We start from the raw sequence: 23,868 nt of genomic DNA, 5'->3' as shown, positions 1-23,868 counted from the left end.
TACCCACTGGCCCCTGGAGCCTACCAGACGCATGAACTTGCGCCCTCACCCATGCCTCTGAAAGGTTCCAGGCCAACACTCAGCTCCCTGGAGGCTGTGTGGCCCACACACTGGACCCTGGAGGCTGTCAAGCTCACGCACAGGCACCTGGAGACTGACAGGGCCACACACTGGCCACTGGAGGCTGCCCGGCCCCCAAACTGGCTCCTGGAGGAAGCCCAGCAAATGAACTGGCCCCTGGAGGTAGGTGAGCAAATTAACTGGCCCATGGATGCTGCCAGGTCCACACTCGGATTCCTGGAGGCTGTCAGGCCCACACCCTGGCCCTTGGAGACTGTAAGACACACAAACATGCCCCTGGAGGCTGTCAGGCACACTCAAGGTTCCTGGGAGGCAGCCAGGCCCACACAAGGGCTCCTGGAGGCTGCCAGGTCCACACTCGGGTTCTTAAAGGCTTCCAGGCCCACCCAATGGCAACTGGAATCTGCCGGGCACTGACACTGACCCTTAGAGGCTGCAAGACCAACACATGTGCTCCTGGATGCTGCCAAACACACACAAGCCCCTAGAGGCAGCCAGGCACACCCACTGGCCCTTGGAGGCTGCCAGGCAAACACACTGGCCTCTTGAGGCTGGCAGGTACACCCAATGACCCACGGAGGCTGCCCAGCCAACACACTAGCCCTTGAAGCCTGCTCAGCCAATGCACTGGCCTCTGGAAGCTGCCAGGCCCACCCACTAACCCGGGGAGGCTTTGCAGCTATCGCACAGACCCCTGGAGGCTTCCTAGCAAACACACTGGGCCTGGGAGGCTGTCAGGCCCACACCTTGGCCCCTGGTGGCTGTCAGGGCCACACACAGGCCCTTGGAGCCTGCTCAGCCAATGCACTGGCCTCTGGAAGCTGCCAGGCCCACCCACTGACCTGGGGAGGCTTCCCAGGTATCGCACAGAGCCCTGGAGGCTTCCTAGCAAACACACTGGGCCTGGGAGGCTGCCAGGCCCACACCATGTCCCCTGGAGGCTGCCAGACCCACACCCTGCCCCTGGAATTTGCCAGGCTTTCCCACTGGCCCCTGGAGGCTGCCCAGCTAATGCACTGGCACTTGGAGGCTGCCAGACCAACACACGTGCCCCTGGAGCCTGCCAGACACACACACGGGACCTTGGAGGTAGACAGGCACACCCACTTGCCCCTGGAGGCTGCTAGGTCCATGCACTGCGCCCTGGTGACTGTAAGACCCACAAACTTGCCCTAGAGACTGTCCGGCGCACTCAAGGGCCCCTGGAGGCTTCCCAGCCAACGCACTGGAACCTGGAGGCAGACAAGCAAAGCACTGGCCTGTTGAGGCTGCCCGGCCAATGCACTAGCCCCTGGAGTCTGCCAGACCCATGAACTCACCCCTGGAGGCTGTCCAGCCAATGCACTGGGCCCTGGAAGCAGATAAGCAAAACACTGGCCCCTGGAGGCTTTCCGACCCATGCACTGGCCTCTGGAGGATAGAAGGCCCATAAACATGCCCTTGGAGGCAGCCAGGCCCACCCACTGGCCCCTGGAGCCTACCAGACCAATGAACTCTCCCCCAGAGGCTACCAAACCCACACACAGGCCCCTGGAGGCTGCTGAGCCAACAAACTTTTCCTTTGAGGCTCCCAGGCTTATACAATGGACCCTGGAGGCTGCTGGGCCCTCACATTCACCCTTGGAGGCTTCCAGGCCCACACAGTGGCCATTGGAGGCTGCAGGGCCCACTCCATAAACCATGGAAGCTGGCGGGCCCTCATATTGGCCCTGGAATGCTAACAGACTCACACAATATCCCCTGGAGGCTGTCAGGCCCTCACACTGGCCCCTGGAGGCTGCCAGACACACACATACGCACCCTTGGAAGCAGTGAGGTATGCCCACTTGCCCGTGGAGGCTGCCAGGCCCACGCTCTGGCCCTGGATGCTGACAGGCTCACAAACTTGCCCCTGGAGGCTTTCAGGCACACTCAAGGGTTCCTGGAGGAAGCCAGGCCCACACAAGTGCCCCTGAAGGCTGCAAAGCACACCCACTGGTTCCTGGAGGCTTTATAACCCATGCACTGGGCCCTGGAGGCTATAAAGCCCACAACTACCCCTGGAGGCTGTCAAGCCCTCTCACTGGTTCCTTGAGGCTGCCTAGCCAACGCACTGGCCTCGGGATGCTGCCATGCCCACCCTTTGGCCCCTGGACGCTTTCAGGCCCATGAAATGGCCACTGGAGGCTGCCATGCCCTCACCCTTGCCCCTAGAAGTTTCTGGGCGAACACCTTGGCCCCTGGAGGCTTTGGGGCTCATACACTGGCTCCTGGAGGCTGTCAAGCCCAAACACAGGCAGTTGAAGGCTGCCAGGGCCACACCTGGACCCCTGGAGACTGTCACGCCCAGGAACTGGCCCCTAGAGGCAGCCCAGGAATGAACTGGCCCCTGGAGAAATTCGGGCAAATGAAGTCTGAAGGCCCCTGAAGGCTGCCAGGCCCACAAACTCTCCCATACAGGCTGCCAGACCTAAACATGGGCCCCTGGAGGCTGCCAGGCCCACACCCTTCCCCCTGCAATCTTCCAAACCCTCCCACTGGCCCCTGGAGGTTGCCCACCTAACGCACTGAACCTTGGAGGCTGCCAGCCCCATGCACTGGCACTTAGAGGCTGCCATACCAACATACATGCCTCTGGAGGCTGCCAGACACACACTGGCCCCTGGAGGCAGACAGACATCTCCACTTGCCCCTGGAAGCTGCCAGGCCAACACAATGGGCCCTGGAGACTGTAATGCCCACAAACTTGCCCGTTGAGGCTATCTGGCAAACTCAAGGGCTTCGGGAGGCAGCCAGGCCAACACAAGGGCCCCTGGAGGCTGCAAAGCATACCCACTGGTTCCTGGAGGCTTCCAAGCCCATGCACTGGGCTCACACAATGGTCCTGGAGGCCTCAAGGCCCATTCAATAGACTGTGTAAGATTCTGGGCCCTCATACTGGCCCCTGGAGGCTTCCAAACCACACAGTGGACCCTGGAGGCTGCCGGGCCCACTCACTGAACCCTGGTGACGGCCAGGCCTTCACCCATGCCCCTCAAAGGTTCCTGGCAAACACCCTGGCTCCTGGAGGCTGTGCGGCCCACACTGGCCCCTGGAGGCTGTGAAGCCCACGCACAGGCACCTAGAGGCTGACAGGGCCACAAACTGGCCACTGGAGACTGCCCAGCCCACAAACTGAATCCTGGAGGCAGCCCAGCAAATGAACTGGCCCCTGGAGGTAGACAAGCAAATGAACTGGCCCATGGATGCTGCCAGGCCCACACTTGGGTTCCTGGAGGCTGTCAGGCCCACATCTTGGCCCCAGGAGACTGTAAGACACACAAACCCCCGGAGGCTGTCAGGCATACTCAAGATTCCTGGAAGGCAGCCAGGCCAACACAATGGCTCCTGGAGGCTGCCAGGCCCACACTCGGATTCCTGATGGCTGCCAGGCCCACCCAATGGCAACTGGAATCGGCCGGGCCCTGACTCTGGCCCCTGGAGGCTGCAAGTCCAACACATGTGCCCCTGGATGCTGTCAGACACACACAGGCCCCTGGATACTGCCAGACAGACACAGGCCCCTGGAGGCAGCCAGGCACACCCACTGGCCCATGGAGGCTGCCCAGCCAACACAAAGGCCTCTGGAGGCTGCCTGGCCCACGAACTGGCTCCTGGAGGCAGCCTAGCAAATCAACTGGCCCCTGGAGGCAGGTGAGCAAATGATCTGGCCCATAGATGCTGCCAGGCCCACACTCAGCTTTCTGGAGGCTGTCAGGCCCATACTCTGGCCCCTGGAAACTGTAAGGCCCACGAACATGCCCCTGAAAGCTGTCAGGTGCACTCAAGGTTCCTGGGAGGCAGACAGGCCCACACAAGGGCTCCTGGAGGCTGCCAGGCCCACATTTGGGTTCATGGAGTCTGCCAGGCCCTCCCACTGACCCCTGGAGGCTGCCAGACCAATACATGTGCCCCTGGAGGCAGCCCAGCCAATGCACTTTCTCCTGGAGGATACAAGACCAACAATCATGCCCTTGAAGGTAGCCAGGCCCACCCACAGGCCCCTGGAGCCTACCAGACGCATGAACTCACCCCCAGAGGCTACCGTGCCCACACACAGGCCTCTGGAGGCTACCAGTCTGACAGACTGTTCCCTTGAGGCTGCTAGGCTCAAACAATGGCCTCTGAAGGCTGCTAGGCCCAAACTCAGGTTTCTGGAGTCTGCCAGACCCACAGCCTGGCTCCTGGAATCTGCTAGGCCCTCACACTATAAACTGGAGGCTGCCCACCCAACGCACTGGACCTTGGAGGCTGTCAGTCCCATGCACTGGCCCTTGGAGGCTTCCAGTCCCATGCACTTGCACTTAGAGCCTGCCAGGCCACCATACATGCCCCTGGAGACTACCGGACACACACAGGCCCCTGCAAGCACACAGGCACCTCCACTTGCCCCTGGAGGCTGCCAGACCCACGCACTGGGTCCTGGAGACTTTAAGGCCCACAAACTTGCCCCTGGGGGCTATCCTGCCCCTGAGGGCTATCCGGTGCACTCAAGGGCCCCGGGAGGCAGCCAGGCCCACAAAAGGACCCCTGGAGGCTGTACAGCATACCCACTGACCCCTGGAGGATGCCAGTCCCATGCACTGGGCCCTCGAGCCTGTAAGGCCCACACACTGGTCCCTGGAGGCTGCACATCCAACGCACTGGACCCTGGAGGCAGACAAGCAAAACGCTAGCGGCTGAAGGCTGCCTGGCCCATGCACTAGCCCCTGGAGCCTACCAGACACATGAACTCACCCCTGGAGGCTGTTCAGCCAATGCACTGGCTCTTGGAGGCAGACAAGCAAAACACTGACCCCTGGAGGCTGTCAGGCAGTCTCAAGGGTTCCTGGAGGCAGCCAGGCTCACACAAGTGCCCCTGAAAGCTGCAAAGCACACCCACTGATTCCTGGAGGCTTTAAAGCCCATGCACTGGGCCCTGGAGGCTATAAAGCCCACAAACTACCCCTGGAGGCTGTCAAGTCCTCTCACTGGTTCCTTGAAGCTGCCTAGCCAACGCACTGGCCTCGGGATGCTGCCATGCCCACCCACTGGCCCCTGGACGCTTTCAGGCCCATGAAATGGCCACTGAAGGCTGCCATGCCCTCACCCTTGCCCCTAGAAGTTTCTGGGTGAACACCTTGGCCCCTGGAGGCTTTGGGGCTCATACACTGGCTCCTGGAGGCTGTCAACCCACACACAGGCAGTTGAAGGCTGCCAGGGCCACACCTGGACCCCTGGAGACTGTCACGCCCAGGAACTGGCCCCTAGAGGCAGCCCAGGAATGAACTGGCCCCTGGAGAAATTCGGGCAAATGAAGTCTGAAGGCTGCCAGGCCCACAAACTCTCCCATAGAGGCTGCCAGACCTAAACATGGGCCCCTGGAGGCTGCGAGGCCCACACCCTGGCCCCTGCAATCTTCCAGGCCCTCCCACTGGCCCCTGGAGGTTGCCCACCTAACGCACTGGACTTTGGAGGCTGCCAGCCCCATGCACTGGCACTTAGAGGCTGCCATACCAACATACATGCCTCTGGAGGCTGCCAGGCACACACGGGCCCCTGGAGGCAGACAGACATCTCCACTTGCCCCTGGAAGCTGCCAGGCCAACACACTGGGCCCTGGAGACTGTAATGCCCACAAACTTGCCCGTTGAGGCTATCTGGCAAACTCAAGGGCTTCGGGAGGCAGCCAGGCCAACACAAGGGCCCCTGGAGGCTGCAAAGCACACCCACTGGTTCCTGGAGGCTTCCAAGCCCATGCACTGGGCTCACACAATGGCCCTGGAGGCCTCAAGGCCCACTCAATGGACTGTGTAAGATTCTGGACCCTCATACTGGCCCCTGGAGGCTTCCAAACCACACAGTGGACCCTGGAGGCTGCCGGGCCCACTCACTGAACCCTGGAGACGGCCAGGCCTTCACCCATGCCCCTCAAAAGTTCCTGGCAAACACCCTGGCCCCTGGAGGCTGTGCGGCCCACACTGGCCCCTGGAGGCTGTGAAGCCCACGCACAGGCACCTAGAGGCTGACAGGGGCACACACTGGCCACTGGAGACTGCCCGACCCACAAACTGAATCCTGGAGGTAGCCCAGCAAATTAACTGGCCCCTGGAGGTAGACAAGCAAATGAACTGGCCCATGGATGCTGCCAGGCCCACACTTGGGTTCCTGGAGGCTGTCAGGCCCACATCCTGGCCCCAGGAGACTGTAAGACACACAAACCCCCGGAGGCTGTCAGGCATACTCAAGATTCCTGGGAGGCAGCCAGGCCCACACAAGGGCTCCTGGAGGCTGCCAGGCCCACACTCAGGTTCCTGAAGGCTGCCAGGCCCACCCAATGGCAACTGGAATCTGCCGGGCCCTGACTCTGGCCCCTGGAGGCTGCAAGTCCAACACATGTGCCCCTGGATGCTGTCAGACACACACAGGCCCCTGGATACTGCCAGACACACACAGGCCCCTGGAGGCAGCCAGGCACACCTACTGGCCCATGAAGGCTACCCAGCCAACACACAGGCCTCTGGAGGCTGCCTGGCCCTAGAACTGGCTCCTGGAGGCAGCCTATCAAATCAACTGGCCCCTGGAGGCAGGTGAGCAAATGATCTGGCCCATAGATGCTGCCAGGCCCACACTCAGCTTTCTGGAGGCTGTCAGGCCCATACTCTGGCCCCTGGAAACTGTAAGGCCCACGAACATGCCCCTGAAGGCTGTCAGGCGCACTCAAGGTTCCTGGGAGGCAGCCAGGCCCACACAAGGGCTCCTGGAGGCTACCAGGCCCACATTTGGGTTCATGGAGTCTGCTAGGCCGTCCCACTAACCCCTGGAGGCAGCCCAGCCAATGCACTTGCTCCTGGAGGCAGACAAGCAAAACACTACTGGCTGAAGGCTGCCTGGTCCATGCACTAGACCCTGGAGCCTACCAGACACATGAACTCACCCCTGGAGGCTGTCAAGACAATGCACTGGCCCCTGGAGGCAGGAAAGCAAAACACTGGCCCCTGGAGGCTGTCCGACCAATGCACTGGCCCCTGGAGGATAGAAGACCAACAATTATGCCCTTGGAGGTAGCCAGGCCCACCCACAGGCCCCTGGATCCTACCAGATGCATGAACTCACCCCCAGAGGCTACCGTGCCCACACACAGGCCTCTGGAGGCTACCAGTCTGACAGACTGTTCCCTTGAGGCTGCTAGGCTCAAACAATGGCCTCTGAAGGCTGCTAGGCCCAAACTCAGGTTTCTGGAGTCTGCCAGACCTACAGCCTGGCCCCTGGAATCTGCTAGGCCCTCACACTATAAACTGGAGGCTGCCCACCCAACGCACTGGACCTTGGAGGCTGTCAGTCCCATGCACTGGCCCTTGGAGGCGTCCAGTCCCATGCACTTGCACTTAGAGCCTGCCAGGCCACCATACATGCCCCTGGAGACTACCGGACAAACACAGGCCCCTGCAAGCACACAGGCACCTCCACCTGCCCCTGGAGGCTGCCAGACCCACGCACTGGGCCCTGGAGACTTAAAGGCCCACAAACTTGCCCCTGGGGGCTATCCTGCCCCTGAGGGATATCCGGTGCACTCAAGGGCCCCGGGAGGCAGCCAGGCCCACAAAAGGACCCCTGGAGGCTGTACAGCATACCCACTGACCCCTGGAGGATGCCAGTCCCATGCACTGGGCCCTCGAGCCTGTAAGGCCCACACACTGGTCCCTGGAGGCTGCACATCCAACGCACTGGACCCTGGAGGCAGACAAACAAAACGCTAGCGGCTGAAGGCTGCCTGGCCCATGCACTAGCCCCTGGAGCCTACCAGACACATGAACTCAGCCCTGGAGGCTGTTCAGCCAATGCACTGGCTCTTAGAGGCAGACAAGCAAAACACTGGCCCCTGGAGGCTGTCCAACCCATGCACTGTCCCCTGGTAGGGACACAAGGCCATTAAACATGCCCTTGGAGGCTGACAGGTCCACCCACAGGCCTCTGGAGCCTTCCAGACTTATGAACTCTGCCCCAGAGGCTACTTTGCCAACACACAGGCCTGTGGAGGCTGCCAGGCCAACAGGCTGTTCCCTTGAGGCTGCTTGGCTCAAACAATGGCCCCTGAAGGCTGCCAGGCCCACACTCAAGCTCCTGGAGTCTACCAGACCCACACCCTGGCCCCTGGAATCTTCTAGGCCCTTCCACTATAAACTGAAAGCTGCTCACCCAATGCACTGGACCTTAAAGGCTGCCAGTTCCAAGTACTGGCACTTGGTGGCGGCCATACCAACATACATGCACCTTGAAGTTGCCAGACCCACTCAATGGACCTTGGAGGCTGTCAGGCCCACAACCTGGCCCCTGCAATCTGCCAGGCCCTCCCACTGACCCCCGGAGGTTGCTCACCTAACGCACTGGACCTTGGAGGCTGCCAGTCCCATGTACTGGCACTTGGAGGCTGCCATACCAACATACATGCCCCTGGAGGCTGCCAGACACACACACACGGGCTGCTGGAGGCAGACAGGCATCTCCACTTGCCCCTGGAGGCTGCCAGGCAACACACTGGGCCCTGGAGACTGTAATGCCCACAAACTTGCCCCTTCAGGCTATCTGGCACACTCAAGGGCCTCGGGAGGCAACCAGGCCCACACAAGGGCCCCTGGAGGCTGCATAGCACACCCACAGGTTCCTGGAGGCTTCCAAGCCCATGCACTGGGCCATGGTGGCTGTAAAGCCAACAAACTTGCCCCTGGAAGCCATCAGGCCAACTCACTGGCCCCTGGAGGCTGCCCAGCCAACGCACTGGCCTCGGGATGCTGCCAAGCCTACCCACTGGCCCCTGGAAACTTTCAGACCCATGAACTGGCCACTGGAGGCTGGCAGGTTTCCAAGTCCTCCACTGGCCCTTGGAGCATTTCCAGCAAATGACCTGGCTCCTAGAGGCTGCCAGGCCCACCCACTGGCCCTTGGAGGATTCCCAGTAAACGCAGTGACCCCGGGAGACTGAAAGACCCAGCCACTTACCCGGGAAGCTGCCTAGATAATGCACAGGCCCCTGGAGGCAGCCAGGCCAGTCCACTGGCAAATGGAGGCAGCCAGGCCCACCCACTGGACCATTGAGGCTACTAGGCCAACGCACTGACCCCAGGAGGCTGCCCAGCCAACCTACTGGCCCCTAGACATTACCCAGCTATGACAGGGGTCCATGGAGGCTTCCCAGCAAACACTGGCCCCAGGAGGCTAACAGGCCCACACCATGGCCTCTAGAGGCTGCCAGGCTCCTACATGGATCCTTGAATTCAGCCAAGTCCACACACTGGTTCCTGGAGGCTTTTAGGGCCACACACTGGCCCCTGGAGACTTCCAAGAGCATACAGTGGACCCTGAAGGCTGCCAGGCCCAGTCACTGGATCCTGGAGGCTGCCATGCCCTCACCCATGCCCCTGGAAGGTTCCAGGCCCCTGGAGGATATCCGGCACACTCTAGGGCCCTGGCAGGCAGCCAGCCCCACAAAAGGACCCCTGGAGGTTGCACAGCAAACCTACTGGCCCCTGGAGGATGCCAGTCCCATGCACTGGGCCCTGGAGCCTGTAAGGCCCACACACTGGCCCATGGAGGCAGTCAAGACAATGCATTGGCCCCTGGAGAAAACAAGCAAAACACTGGCCCCTGGAAGCTTCCCGACCCACGCACTGGCCCCTGGAGGATACAAGGTCAACAAACATGCCCTTGGAGGCTGCCAGGCCTACCCACTGGTCCCTGGAGCCTACAAGACGCATGAACTTGCCCCCCAGAGGGTACCGGGCCAAAACACAGGCCTTTGGAACCTATCAGGCCGACAGACTGTTCCCTTGAGGCTGCTAGGCTCATACAATGGCCCCTGAAGTCTGCCAGGCCCACACTCAGGTTCATGTAGTCTGCCAGACCCACACCCTGGCACTTGGAATCTGCTAGGCCCTTCCACTATAAACTGGAGGCTGGCATGCACTGGCACTTGGAGGCTGCCATACCAACATAGATACATGCCCCAGGAGGCTGCTAGGCCCACTCACTTAAACTGGGAGGCTGCTGGGCCCTCATACTGGCCCTTGGAGGTTCCCAGACCCACTCAATGGACCTTGGAGGCTGTCAGGCCCTCACACTGGCCCCTGTAGGTTAACAGGCTCACACAATTTCCCTGGAGGCTTCCAGGCCCACTCAATGGACTGTGTAAGATTCTGGTCCCTCATACTGGCCCATGGAGGCTTCCAAGCCACACAGTGGTCCCTGGAGGCTGCTGGGCCCACTCGCTGGACCATGGAGGCTGCCAGGCCCTCACCCATGCCCCTGAAAGGTTCCAGGCAAACACCCTGGCCCCTGGAAGCTGTGTGGTCTACACACTGGTTCCTAGAGACTGTCAAGCACACGCACAGGTACCTGGAGGCTGAGAGGGCCACATGCTGGCCACTGGAGGCTGCTAGGCCCACAAACTGGCTCCTGGAGGCAACTCAGCAAATGAACTGGCCCCTGGGGGTAAGCGAGCAAATGAACTGGCCCATGGATGCTGCTAGACCCACACTCAGATTCCTGTAGGCTGTGAGGCCCACACTCTGGCCCCTGGAGACTGTAAGACACAAAAACGTGACCCTGGATGCTGTCAGGCACACTCAAGGTTCCTGGGAGGCAGCCATTCCAACACATGTGCCCCTGGATGCTGCCAGACACGCATAGTCCCCTGGAGGTAGCCAGGCACACCCACTGACCCATGGAGGTTGCCAGGCAAACACTCTGGCCCCTTGAACTTGGCAGGCACACCCAATGAGCCAGGAAGGTTGCCCAGCCAAGGCACTGGCCTCTGAAGACTGCCCGGCCCACGAACTGGCTCTTGGAGGCAGCCTAGGAAATCAACTGGCCCCTGGAGGCAGGCAAGCAAATGATCTGGCCCATGGATGCTGCCAGGCCCACACTTGGGTTCCTGGAGGCTGTCAGGCCCACATCCTGGCCCCAGGAGACTGTAAGACACACAAACCCCTGGAGGCAGCCAGGCCCACACAATGGCTCCTGGAGGCTGCCAGGCCCACACTCAGGTTCCTGAAGGCTGCCAGGCCCACCCAATGGCAACTGGAATCTGCCGGGCCCTGACTCTGGCCCCTGGAGGCTGCAAGTCCAACACATGTGCCCCTGGATGCTGTCAGACACACACAGGCCCCTGGATACTGCCAGACACACACAGGTCCCTGGAGGCAGCCAGGCACACCCACTGGCCCATGAAGGCTGCCCAGCCAACACACAGGCCTCTGGAGGCTGCCAGGCCCAAGAACTGGCTCCTGGAGGCAGCCTATCAAATCAACTGGCCCCTGGAGGCAGGTGAGCAAATGATATGGCCCATAGATGCTGCCAGGCCCACACTCAGCTTTCTGGAGGCTGTCAGGCCCATACTCTGGCCCCTGGAAACTGTAAGCCCACGAACATGCCCCTGAAGGCTGTCAGGCACACTCAAGGTTCCTGGGAGGCAGCCAGGCCCACACAAGGGCTCCTGGAGGCTACCAGGCCCACATTTGGGTTCATGGAGGCTGCCAGGCCCACCCACTGGCCTCTGGAATCTGTCAGGCCCTCCCACTGATCCCTGGAGGCTGCCAGACCAACACATGTGCCCCTGGAGGCTGCACAGCCAATTCACTGGCTCCTGGAGGCAGTCAAGAAAAACACTAGCGGCTGGAGGCTGCCTGGCTCATGCACTAGCCCCTGGAGCCTACCAGACACATGAACTCACATGAACTCACCCCTGGAGGCGGTCCAGCCAATGCACTGGCCCCTGGAGGCAGACATGCTAAACACATGAACTCACCCCCAGAGGCTACCTTGCCCATACACCGGCCTCTGGAGGCTACCAGGCCGACAGACTGTTCCCTTGAGGCTGCCACGCTCATACAGTGGCCCCTGGATTCTGCTAGGCCCTCACACTATAAACTGGAGGCTGCCCACCCAACGCACTGGACCTTGGAGGCTTTTAGTCACATGCAGTGGCCCTTGGATGCTGCCAGTCCCATGCACTGGCCCTTAGAGGCTGACAGGCCAACATGCGTGCCCCTGGAGACTGCTGGACACACACATGGGCCCCTGAAAGCACACAGGCACCTCAACTTGCCTCTGGAGGCTGCCAGACCCACGCACTGGCCCCTGGAGGCAGACAAGCAAAACACTAGCGGCTGGAGGCTGCCTGGCCCATGCACTAGCCCCTGGAGCCTACTAGACCCATTATCTCACACCTGGAGGCTGTTCAGCCAATGCACTGGCCCCTAGAGGCAGACAAACAAAACCCTGGCCCCTGGAGGATTTCCGACCCATGCACTGGCCCCTGGAGGATACAAGGCCAACAAATATGCCCTTTGAGGCTGCCAGGCCCATCCACTGGCCCCTGGAGCCTACCAGACACATGAACTTGCCCCCAGAGGCTACCGCGCCCACACTCAGGCCTCTGGAGCCTACTAGGCCAACAGACTGTTCCCTTCAGGCTGCCAGGCTCATACAATGGCCCTTGAAGGCTGCCAGGCACACACTCAGGTTCCTGGAGTCTTCCAGACCCACAGCCTAGCCCCTGGAATCTGCTAGGCACTACCACTATAAACTGGAGGCTGCCCACCCAACGCACTGGACCTTGGAGGCTGCCAGTCCCATGCACTTGCACTTGGAGGCTGCCATACCAACATATATGCCCCTGAAGGCTGTCAGACACACACATGGGCCCCTGGAGGCTTACAGGCCCACTCAATGGACTGTGTAAGATTCTGGTCCCTCATACTGGCCCATGGAGGCTTCCAAGCCACACAGTGGTCCCTGGAGGCTGCTGGGCCCACTCGCTGGACCATGGAGGCTGCCAGGCCCTCACCCATGCCCCTGAAAGGTTCCAGGCAAACACCCTGGCCCCTGGAAGCTGTGTGGTCCCCACACTGGTTCCTAGAGACTGTGAAGCACACGCACAGGTACCTGGAGGCTGAGAGGGCCACATGCTGGCCACTGGAGGCTGCTAGGCCCACAAACTAACTCCTGGAGGCAACTCAGCAAATGAACTGGCCCCTGGGGGTAGGCGAGCAAATGAACTGGCCCATGGATGCTGCTAGACCCACACTCAGATTCCTGTAGGCTGTGAGGCCCACACTCTGGCCCCTGGAGACTGTAAGACACAAAAACTTGACCCTGGATGCTGTCAGGCACACTCAAGGTTCCTGGGAGGCAGCCATTCCAACACATGTGCCCCTGGATGCTGCCAGACACGCATAGTCACCTGGAGGTAGCCAGGCACACCCACTGACCCATGGAGGCTGCCAGGCAAACACTCTGGCCCCTTGAACTTGGCAGGCACACCCAATGAGCCAGGAAGGTTGCCCAGCCAAGGCACTGGCCTCTGGAGACTGCCCGGCCCACGAACTGGCTCTTGGAGGCAGCCTAGGAAATCAACTGTCCCCTGGAGGCAGGCAAGCAAATGATCTGGCCCATGGATGCTGCCAGGCCCACACTTGGGTTCCTGGAGGCTGTCAGGCCCACATCCTGGTCCCAGGAGACTGTAAGACACAAAACCCCCGGAGGCTGTCAGGCATACTCAAGATTCCTGGGAGGCAGCCAGGCCCACACAATGGCTCCTGGAGGCTGCCAGGCCCACACTCAGGTTCCTGAAGGCTGCCAGGCCCACCCAATGGCAACTGGAATCTGCCGGGCCCTGACTCTGGCCCCTGGAGGCTGCAAGTCCAACACATGTGCCCCTGGATGCTGTCAGACACACACAGGCCCCTGGATACTGCCAGACACACACAGGTCCCTGGAGGCAGCCAGGCACACCCACTGGCCCATGAAGGCTGCCCAGCCAACACACAGGCCTCTGGAGGCTGCCAGGTCCAAGAACTGGCTCCTGGAGGCAGCCTATCAAATCAACTGGCCCCTGGAGGCAGGTGAGCAAATGATCTGGCCCATAGATGCTGCCAGGCCCACACTCAGCTTTCTGGAGGCTGTCAGGCCCATACTCTGGCCCCTGGAAACTGTAAGGCCCACGAACATGCCCCTGAAGGCTGTCAGGCGCACTCAAGGTTCCTGGGAGGCAGCCAGGCCCACACAAGGGCTCCTGGAGGCTACCAGGCCCACATTTGGGTTCACGGAGGCTGCCAGGCCCACCCACTGGCCTCTGGAATCTGTCAGGCCCTCCCACTGATCCCTGGAGGCTGCCAGACCAACACACGTGCCCCTGGAGGCTGCACAGCCAATTCACTGGCTCCTGGAGGCAGTCAAGAAAAACACTAGCGGCTGGAGGCTGCCTGGCTCATGCACTAGCTCCTGGAGCCTACTAGACACATGAACTCACATGAACTCACCCCTGGAGGCGGTCCAGCCAATGCACTGGCCCCTGGAGGCAGACATGCTAAACACTGGCCCCTGGAGGCTGTCCAACCATGCACTGGCCCCTTGATTATACAAGGCCAACAAACATGCCCTTGGAGGCAGCCAGGCCCACCCACTGATCCCTGGAGGCTGCCAGACCAACACATGTGCCCCTGGAGGCTGCACAGCCAATTCACTGGCTCCTGGAGGCAGTCAAGCAAATCACTAGTGGCTGGAGGCTGCCTGGCTCATGCACTAGCCCCTGGAGCCTACCAGACACATGAACTCACCCCTGGAGGCGGTCCATGCTAAACACTGGCCCCTGGAGGCTGTCCAACCATGCACTGGCCCCTTGATTATACAAGGCCAACAAACATGCCCTTGAAGGCAGCCAGGCCCACCCACAGGCCCCTGGAGCCTACCAGATGCATGAACTCACCCCCAGAGGCTACCTTGCCCATACACAGGCCTCTGGAGGCTACCAGGCCGACAGACTGCTCCCTTGAGGCTGCCACGCTCATACAGTGGCCCCTGGATTCTGCTAGGCCCTTACACTATAAACTGGAGGCTGCCCACCCAACGCACTGGACCTTGGAGGCTTTTAGTCACATGCAGTGGCCCTTGGATGCTGCCAGTCCCATGCACTGGCCCTTAGAGGCTGACAGGCCAACATACGTCCCCCTGGAGACTGCTGGACACACACATGGGCCCCTGAAAGCACACAGGCACCTCAACTTGCCTCTGGAGGCTGCCAGACCCACGCACTGGCCCCTGGAGGCAGACAAGCAAAACACTAGCGGCTGGAGGCTGCCTGGCCCATGCACTAGCCCCTGGAGCCTACTAGACTCATTATCTCACACCTGGAGGCTGTTCAGCCAATGCACTGGCCCCTAGAGGCAGACAAACAAAACCCTGGCCCCTGGAAGATTTCCGACCCATGCACTGGCCCCTGGAGGATACATGGCCAACAAATATGCCCTTTGAGGCTGCCAGGCCCATCCACTGGCCCCTGGAGCCTACCAGACGTATGAACTTGCCCCCAGAGGCTACCGCGCTCACACTCAGGCCTCTGGAGCCTACTAGGCCAACAGACTGTTCCCTTCAGGCTGCCAGGCTCATACAATGGCCCCTGAAGGCTGCCAGGCACACACTCAGGTTCCTGGAGTCTTCCAGACCCACAGCCTAGCCCCTGGAATCTGCTAGGCACTACCACTATAAACTGGAGGCTGCCCACCCAACGCACTGGACCTTGGAGGCTGCCAGTCCCATGCACTTGCACTTGGAGGCTGCCATACCAACATATATGCCCCTGAAGGCTGTCAGACACACACATGGGCCCCTGGAGGCAGCCAGGCTCACCCACTTGCCCTTGGAGGCTGCCAGGCCCATGCACTGGCCCTGGAGGTTGTAAAGGCTACAAACCTGCCCCTAGAGGTTTGTCAGGAGCACTCAAGGGCCCCTGTAGGTTGCCAGGGCCACACAAGGGACCCTGAAGGCTGAAAGCACACCCACTGGTTACTGGAGGCTGCCAGGCCCATACACTGGTCCCCCAAAAGCTATAAAGCCCACAAACTTGCCTCTGGAAGACGTCAGGCCCACCCACTGGCCCCTGGAGGCTGGCCAGCCAACGAACTGGCCTCAGGAGGCTGGCCCCTGGAAGCTTTCAGGCCCATGAACTCACCACTGGAGGATGGCAGGTCCACAAACTGGTCTGTTGATGTTCCCAAGTCCACCCACTTGCCCTTGGAGCATTCCCAGCAAATGACTTAACCCCTGGAGGCTAACAGGCCCACCCACTAGCCCTTGGAGGATTTCCAGAAAATGCAGTGGCCCCGACAAAATGACAGCTCTAGCCACTGACCCGGGAGGCTGTCCACCCAACGCACTGGACCCTGTAGGCTGTTCACCTAATGTAGGGGCCTCAGGAGGCTTCCCATCAAGCACACTGGCCACTGGATACAGCTAGGCCCACCCACTGGTCCATGGAGGCTGCCAGACAAACGCACTGGCCCCTGGAGGCTGACGGGCCCACCCATTGACCCCGAGAGGATGCCCAGCCAACACACTGGCCTCTGGAGGCTGCCAAGTCCACATACTGGCCCTTGGAGGCTTCCAGACCCACACCCTGGCCCTTGGATCCTTTCAGGGCCACACAGTTGCCTCTGAAGACTGCAAGGGCCACACACTGGCCCTTGGAGGCTACTAGGCCCACACACAGGCCTCTGGACACTGCCGGCTCGACATACTGTTCCCTTGAGGCTGCCAGGCTTAATGGCCCCTGGAGGCTTCTGGGCCCACTCACTGAACCTTGGAGGCTGCTGGGCCCTTACACTGGCCCTTAAAGGCTGCCGGACCCACGTATTGTGCCTTGGAGGCTGTCGGGCCCTCACACTGGCCCCTGGAGGTTGACAGGCTCACATAATGGCCCTGGAGGCTTCCAGGCCCAAACAGTGACCCCTGGAGGCTGCCGGGCCCACTCACTGAACCCTGGAGACTGCCAGGCCTTCACCCATGCCCCTCAAAAGTTCCTGGCCAACACCCTTGCCCCTGGAGGCTGTGCAGCCCACACACAGGCACCTGGAGGCTGAGAGGGCCACATTCTGGCCCCTGGAGGCTGCCCGGCCCACGAACTGGCTCCTGGAGGAAGCCCAGCAAATGAACTGGCCCCTGGAGGAAGGCGAGCAAATGAACTGGCCCATGGATGCTGCCAAGCCCATACTCGGGTTCCTGGAGGCTGTCAGGCGCACTCAAGGTTCCAGGGAGGCAGTAAGGCCCACACAAGAGGTCCTAGAGGTTGCTAGGCCTACACTCAGTTCCTGTAGGCTGCCAACCCCACTCTCTAGCCCCTGGATCCTGCCAGACCCTCCCACTTGCCCCTGGAGGGAGGCTACCATACCAACACATGTGCCCGTGATGCTGCCAGACACACACTCAGGCCCCTGTAGGAAGCCAGGCACACCCAATGACCCTGGGAGGCTGCCCAGCAAACACATTGGCCCCTGGAAGCTGCCAGGCCCAATCACTGACCCTCGGGAGGCTGCCCAGCTATTACACAGGCTTCTTAGCAAACACACTGACCCCGGAAGGCTTCCAGGCCCTCACCTTGGCCCCTAGAGGCCACCAGATACACACACGGGCCCCTAAAGGCTGCCAGGGCCACACACTGGCCCCTGGAGGCTACCAGGGCCACATACTGGCCCTCGGAGGCTACCAGGCCTACAAAGAAGCCCGTAGAGGCTGCCGGGCCAACACACTGTTCCCTTGAGGCTGCCAGGCTCACACAATGGCCCCTGGAGGCTTCTGGACCCACTCACTGAATATTGGAGGCTGCTGGGCCCTCACACTTGCCCTTGGAGGCTGTTGGGCCCTCACACTGGCACCTGGAGGTTACCAGGCTCACACAATGGTCCTGGAGGCTTCCAGGCCCACTCAATGGACTGTGTAAGATTCTGGACCCTCACACTGGCACCTGGAGCCTTCCAGGGTCACCCCGTGGCCCCTGGAGGCTACCGGGCCCACTCCCTGGACCCTGGAGGCTGAGAGGCCCTCACCCATGCCCCTAAAAGGTTCCATAGCAAATTAGGCAAGTCAGGCTCTACCACTCAGTGGGTAGGTGCTATTGAGGTAAACATATATACTACAATAATAACATCTTTGTACCATGTTAGCAAGTAGAGATAAAATTAATTGTTTAAAAGAACCGAAGTCCTCAGTGGTTGATACCTTTTAATGGCTAACTGAAAAGATGGTAATAATAGCAAGCTTTCGAGACTACTCAGGTCTCTTCTTCAGGCTCAATATAACACAAAATCTGAAGAAACAGATACAGATACAAAACAAGTTGAGAACAAAGCCAAAACTTGACACAAAAATTACAACAATACTACTACAGACTACGAACCCTTCTGATCCACAACAAGGAAAAGAAACTACATATACTGCGCCTCAATTCAGGACTTAATACAAACAGGTCGAAAACAATGCCAAAACCTGACATACTGCCCCATTCTATGTCCTGTTGTGTATAAATATGTGACTCTTCAGATTTTGTGTTATATTGAGCCTGAAGAAGAGACCTGAGTAGTCTCGAAAGCTGCTATTATTACCATATTTTCAGTTAGCCATTAAAAGGTATCAACCACTGAGGACTTCAGTTCTTTTAAACAAAATTTTTAATAATAACATCAGCACTCATATATGGACAAGAGAAAATTTTGAACATTTCAAAAATCTTTATTTTATTTTTGATAAACTGCAAAAAGTTAGAGCAAACCCGACGTTTCTGATATGTAAGTCTCTCTCGAGGTTTTGCGTGGAGAGGAAGAACAATAGATACAAGTCCCAGGCGAACCACCAAGCAAAGTAATTTCAGAATTTAATTTAATTTCAATAATTTGCAGAACAAAAAGATCAACCAGGGATCATGGGCGTGTAGAGCACTATGTGGGGCGTACACATCGCTATGTGTGGGTGAAGAGCGCTATGTGGGGGTATAGAGCGCTATGTGTGGGGTGCAGAGCATTATTTGCGGATGCAGAGCGTTATGTGGGGCTGGAGAGCACTATCTGGGGGTTGCAGAGCGCTAAGTGAGAGGTGCAGAGAGCTATTTGTCGGAGCAGAGCACTATGTGGAAGTGTAGAGTGCTATATGTTTGACCAGAGCGCTATGTGGGGGTGCAGAGCGCTATGTGGGGGATGTATAGTGCTATGTGTAGCGTGCAAAGTGTAAATGTTGCGTGCAGACCATGACATATTTTCCAAAATGAATGTTTTTTTTGGGTGCAGACCCCTAATTGCTAAATACTACCTCCACAGCTCTGAGATTAATGATTCCTGTTTTTATGTCCCCCAAGTGATATTTTCTTGGCTAGAAACACATACTTTATGATTTTAATAAATGAGCCTTTTGTATGGCCTATTTGTACCATATGTGGTAGAAAAGGCTATTTGGCAGCAGTTGGACCATTAGGCATCCATTTCATCAGTGTCTTCTTAGTCTGAAAGACCATAAGCCCAAGTACAAAAATTGCCTGAAGTAGGGTCTGGTAACCTGGAAGTGACCCCATAAACCAGAATGCAGAATTTTTTCTAAGTCTCAAAAAACTGTTTCTCGGTTCCCATTGCCGAGTCCGGTCAAGAATGAACTGTTTCTTGGGTCACATTGAGTTCATCCCAAAAATGGTTAGCGGCAGCAATAACCGATTAAGTTTGGTAATACGGGGCGTGTAGAGCACTATGTGGAAAGTTCAGAGTGCTATGTGTAGATGTAGAGTGCTATGTGGGGGGGTGAAGAGCGCTATGTGGGGGTGCAGAGCGCTATGTGTGGGGTGCAGAGCATTATCTGCCTATGCAGAGCACTATTTAGGGTTGGAGAGCGCTATATGGGGGGTGCAGAGCGCTATGTATAAGGTGCCGAGAGCTATTTGTCGGAGCAGAGCTCTATGTGGGGGGGCAGAGCGCTATATGGGGGATGTATAGCGCTATGTGTGGTGAGCAGAGTGCAAATGTTGGGTGCAGAGCATGACATATCTTCCAAAGTGAATGGGATTTTCGGGGGCAGCCCCCTAATTGCTAAATACTGCCTCCACAGCTCTGAGATTAATGATTCCTGTTTTTATGTCCACCAAGTGATATTTTCTTGGCTAGAAACACATACTTTATGATTTTAATGAATCAGCCTTTTGTATGGCCTTTTTGTACCATATGTGGTAGAAAAGGCTATTTGGCAGCAGTTGGTCCATTAGGCATCCATTTCATCAGTGTCTTCTTAGTCTGAAAGACCATAAGCTGAGGTACAAGAATTACCTTAAGTGTTCTCAGAAAAATGAGGGGGTGTCAGGCAGGAAGTGGTAGCTTGACAAGAATTGCCTGAGGTGGGGTCCGGAAAAATGGAAGTGACCCCATAAACCAGAGTGCAAGAATTGCACCAGAGACAGCAAGATGACAGAGACAGCAAGATGAAAGACAGGTGTAGGGCTGGTGCTCCCAGACCCCTGGCGCTACAGGCCTTGCCCTCCACCCCCATATAATCATTTTTGCTCCCTCTTCCTGTGCCGCCCCCACAGTCAACCGACTTAGACACCGTAATTACTAGTGCAAGAATAGATCCATTGGAGGTCTGAGAAATATGTGGGGATGTCAGGCACCAAGGGTCACCCACCAGGGGCCCCATGTGATTTTTTTTCTCGGTAACTGTCACATTGTGGGGTACATTTCAGGAGACATATTTTGGGGTGCAGACCCGAAATTGCTAAATACTGCCTCCCACAGTCCCTATATTAATGACTCCTGTGTTTTGTCCATAAATTGATTTTTTTTCTTGGCTAAAAACAGATACTTTATGATTTCATTGAATCAGCCTTTTGTATGGCCTTTTTGTACCATATGTGGTAGAAGAGGCTATTTGGCAGCCTTTGAACCTTTAGGAATCCTGTAATTCAGTGCCTTCTTAGTCTGAAAGGCCCATAAGCTGAGGTACAAGAATTATTCTCAGAAAAATGAGGGGGTGTCAGGCAGCAAGTGGTAGCTTGCCAGGGTACCCATAAGCCCAGGTACAAGAATTAGCCCAAGCAGGGTCTGATCACCATGTGATTATTTCTAGGTAACTGTCCCATTGTCGGGTACATTTGAGATTTGAGAAAGAATTGGAGTCGTCGAGCAGTTAGTAATGTCCCCAGTTAAGCCGGACCGAGGCAGAAAAGTACCGCAGTTCCTGGAGCTGCCAGGTGGATGCAGCAGTCAAATTCAATCTCGTGTTGGTTCTTTTGATTTTTCTGCTCATTTCAGGTACTGCAACCGAGGATCCGCAAAAATGTCTGGAACTGACGGTCGGATTCGAGTTCAGAGAGGTGCCCCTGGAAACTCCATAAGCCAAGAACAAACATATGATAAAAAAGGGACACTTTGACTTGACCACAAGGAGCCTTTTTCAGTCACCAGGGCGGGCCAGACACCCCTCCCAGATAATGGAAGTCCGAACATTTTGAAACTTTTTCTAAGTCCCAAAAAAACTGTTTCTTGGTTCCCATTGCCGAGTCCGGTCAAGAATGAACTGTTTCTTGGGTCACATTGAGTTCATCCCAAAAATGGTTAGCGGCAGCAAAAACCGATTAAGTTTGGTAATGTGAGGCGTGTAGAGCACTATGTGGAAAGTTCAGAGTGCTATGTGTAGATGTAGAGCGCTATGTGGGGGGTGCAGAGCGCTATGTGTGGGGTGCAGAGCATTATCTGCTTATGCAGAGCACTATTTGGGGTTGGAGAGCGCTATGTGGGGGGTGCAGAGCGCTATGTATGAGGTGCCGAGAGCTATTTGTCGGAGCAGAGCGCTATGTGGGGGGGGGCAGAACGCTATATGGGGGATGTATAGTGCTATGTGTGGCGAGCAGAGTTCAAATGTTGGGTGCAGAGCATGACATATCTTCCAAAGTGAATGGGATTTTCGAGGGCAGCCTGCTAATTGCTAAATACTGCCACCACAGCTCTGAGATTGATTCCTGTTTTTATGTCCCCCAAGTGATATTTTCTTGACTAGAAACACATACTTTATGATTTTAATGAATCAGCCTTTTGTATGGCCTTTTTGTACCATATGTGGTAAAAAAGGCTATTTGGCAGCAGTTGGACCATTAGGCATCCATTTCATCAGTGTCTTCTTAGTCTGAAAGACCATAAGCCAAGATACAAGAATTGCCTGAAGTGGGGTCTGGAAAACTGGAAGTGACCCCATAAACCAGAATGCAAGAATTGCACCAGAGACAGCAAGATGACAGAGACAGCAAGATGAAAAACAGGTGAAGTTCTGGTGCTCCAAGACCCCTGGCGCTACAGGCCTTGCCCTCCACCCCCATATAATTATTTTTGCTTTCTCTTCCTGTGCCGCCCCCAAAGTCTACCGACTTAGGCACCATACTTACTGATGCAAGAATAGATCCATTGGAGGTCTGAGAAATATGTGGGGATGTCAGGCACAAAGGGTCACCCACCAGGGGCCCTATGTGATTTTTTTTCTCGGTAACTGTCATATTGTGGGGTACATTTCAGGAGACATATTTTGGGGTGCAGACACAAAAGTGCTAAATACTGCCTCCCACAGTCCCTAAATTAATGACTGCTGTGTTTTGTCCCCCAATTGCTTTTTTTCTTGACTAAAAACATATACTTTATGAATTCAATGAATCAGCCTTTTGTATGGCCTTTTTGTACCATATGTGGTAGAAGAGGCTATTTGGCAGCCTTTGAACCTTTAAGAATCTCGTGTAATTCAGTGCCTTCTTAGTCTGAAAGGCCCATAAGCTGAAGTACAAGAATTACCTTAAGTGTTTTCAGAATAATCAGGGGGCGTCAGGCACCAAGTGGTAGCTTGCCAGGGTACCCATAAGCCCAGGTACAAGAATTAGCCCAAGCGGGGTCTGATCACCATGTTATTATTTTTAGGTAACTGTCCCATTTTAGGGTACATTTGAGATCTGAGAAAGAATTAGAGTTGTCGAGTAGTTAGTAATGTCCCCGGTTAAGCCGGACCGAGGCAGAAAAGTACCGCAGTTCCTGGAGCTGCCAGGTGGATGCAGCAGTCAAATTCAATCTCGTGTTGGTTCTTTTGATTTTTCTGCTCATTTCAGGTACTGCAACCGAGGATCCGCAAAAATGTCTGGAACTGACGGTCGGATTCGAGTTCAGAGAGGTGCCCCTGGAAACTCCATAAGCCAAGAACAAACATATGACAAAAAAGGGACACTTTGACTTGACCACAAGGAGCCTTTTTCAGTCACCAGGGTGGGCCAGACACCCCTCCCAGATAATGGAAGTCCGAACATTTTGAAATTTTTTCTAAGTCCCAAAAAAACTGTTTCTCGGTTCCCATTGCCGAGTCCGGTCAAGAATGAACTGTTTCTTGGGTCACATTGAGTTCATCCCAAAAATGGTTAGCGGCAGCCAAAACCGATTAAGTTTGGTAATGTGAGGCGTGTAGAGCATTATGTGGAAAGTTCAGAGTGCTATGTGTAGATGTAGAGCGCTATGTGTGGGGTGCAGAGCGCTATGTGTGGGGTGCAGAGCATTATCTGCTTATGCAGAGCACTATTTGGGGTTGGAGAGCGCTATGTGGGGGGTGCAGAGCGCTATGTATGAGGTGCCGAAAGCTATTTGTCGGAGCAGAGCGCTATGTGGGGGGGCAGAACGCTATATGGGGGATGTATAGTGCTATGTGTGGCGAGCAGAGTTCAAATGTTGGGTGCAGAGCATGACATATCTTCCAAAGTGAATGGGATTTTCGAGGGCAGCCCGCTAATTGCTAAATACTGCCACCACAGCTCTGAGATTAATGATTCCTGTTTTTATGTCCCCCAAGTGATATTTTCTTGACTAGAAACACATACTTTATGATTTTAATGAATCAGCCTTTTGTATGGCCTTTTTGTACCATATGTGGTAAAAAAGGCTATTTGGCAGCAGTTGGACCATTAGGCAT

At 56.8% G+C, this 23,868-nt stretch overlaps 1 protein-coding gene across 3 annotated transcripts in view; it reads left to right on the top strand.

The window, feature by feature from the left end:
* GANC (glucosidase alpha, neutral C) overlaps positions 1-23,868 on the top strand; it is a 594,745-nt gene that overhangs the window by 308,722 nt on the left and 262,155 nt on the right. The gene's annotated exons all lie outside the window — the stretch shown is intronic.

This window comes from Anomaloglossus baeobatrachus, chromosome 12 (genome assembly GCF_048569485.1).
Source record: "Anomaloglossus baeobatrachus isolate aAnoBae1 chromosome 12, aAnoBae1.hap1, whole genome shotgun sequence".
NCBI lineage: Eukaryota > Metazoa > Chordata > Amphibia > Anura > Aromobatidae > Anomaloglossus > Anomaloglossus baeobatrachus.
Note: the sequence above shows the minus strand (reverse complement) of the source record. Positions and strands in the feature narration are given on the sequence as shown.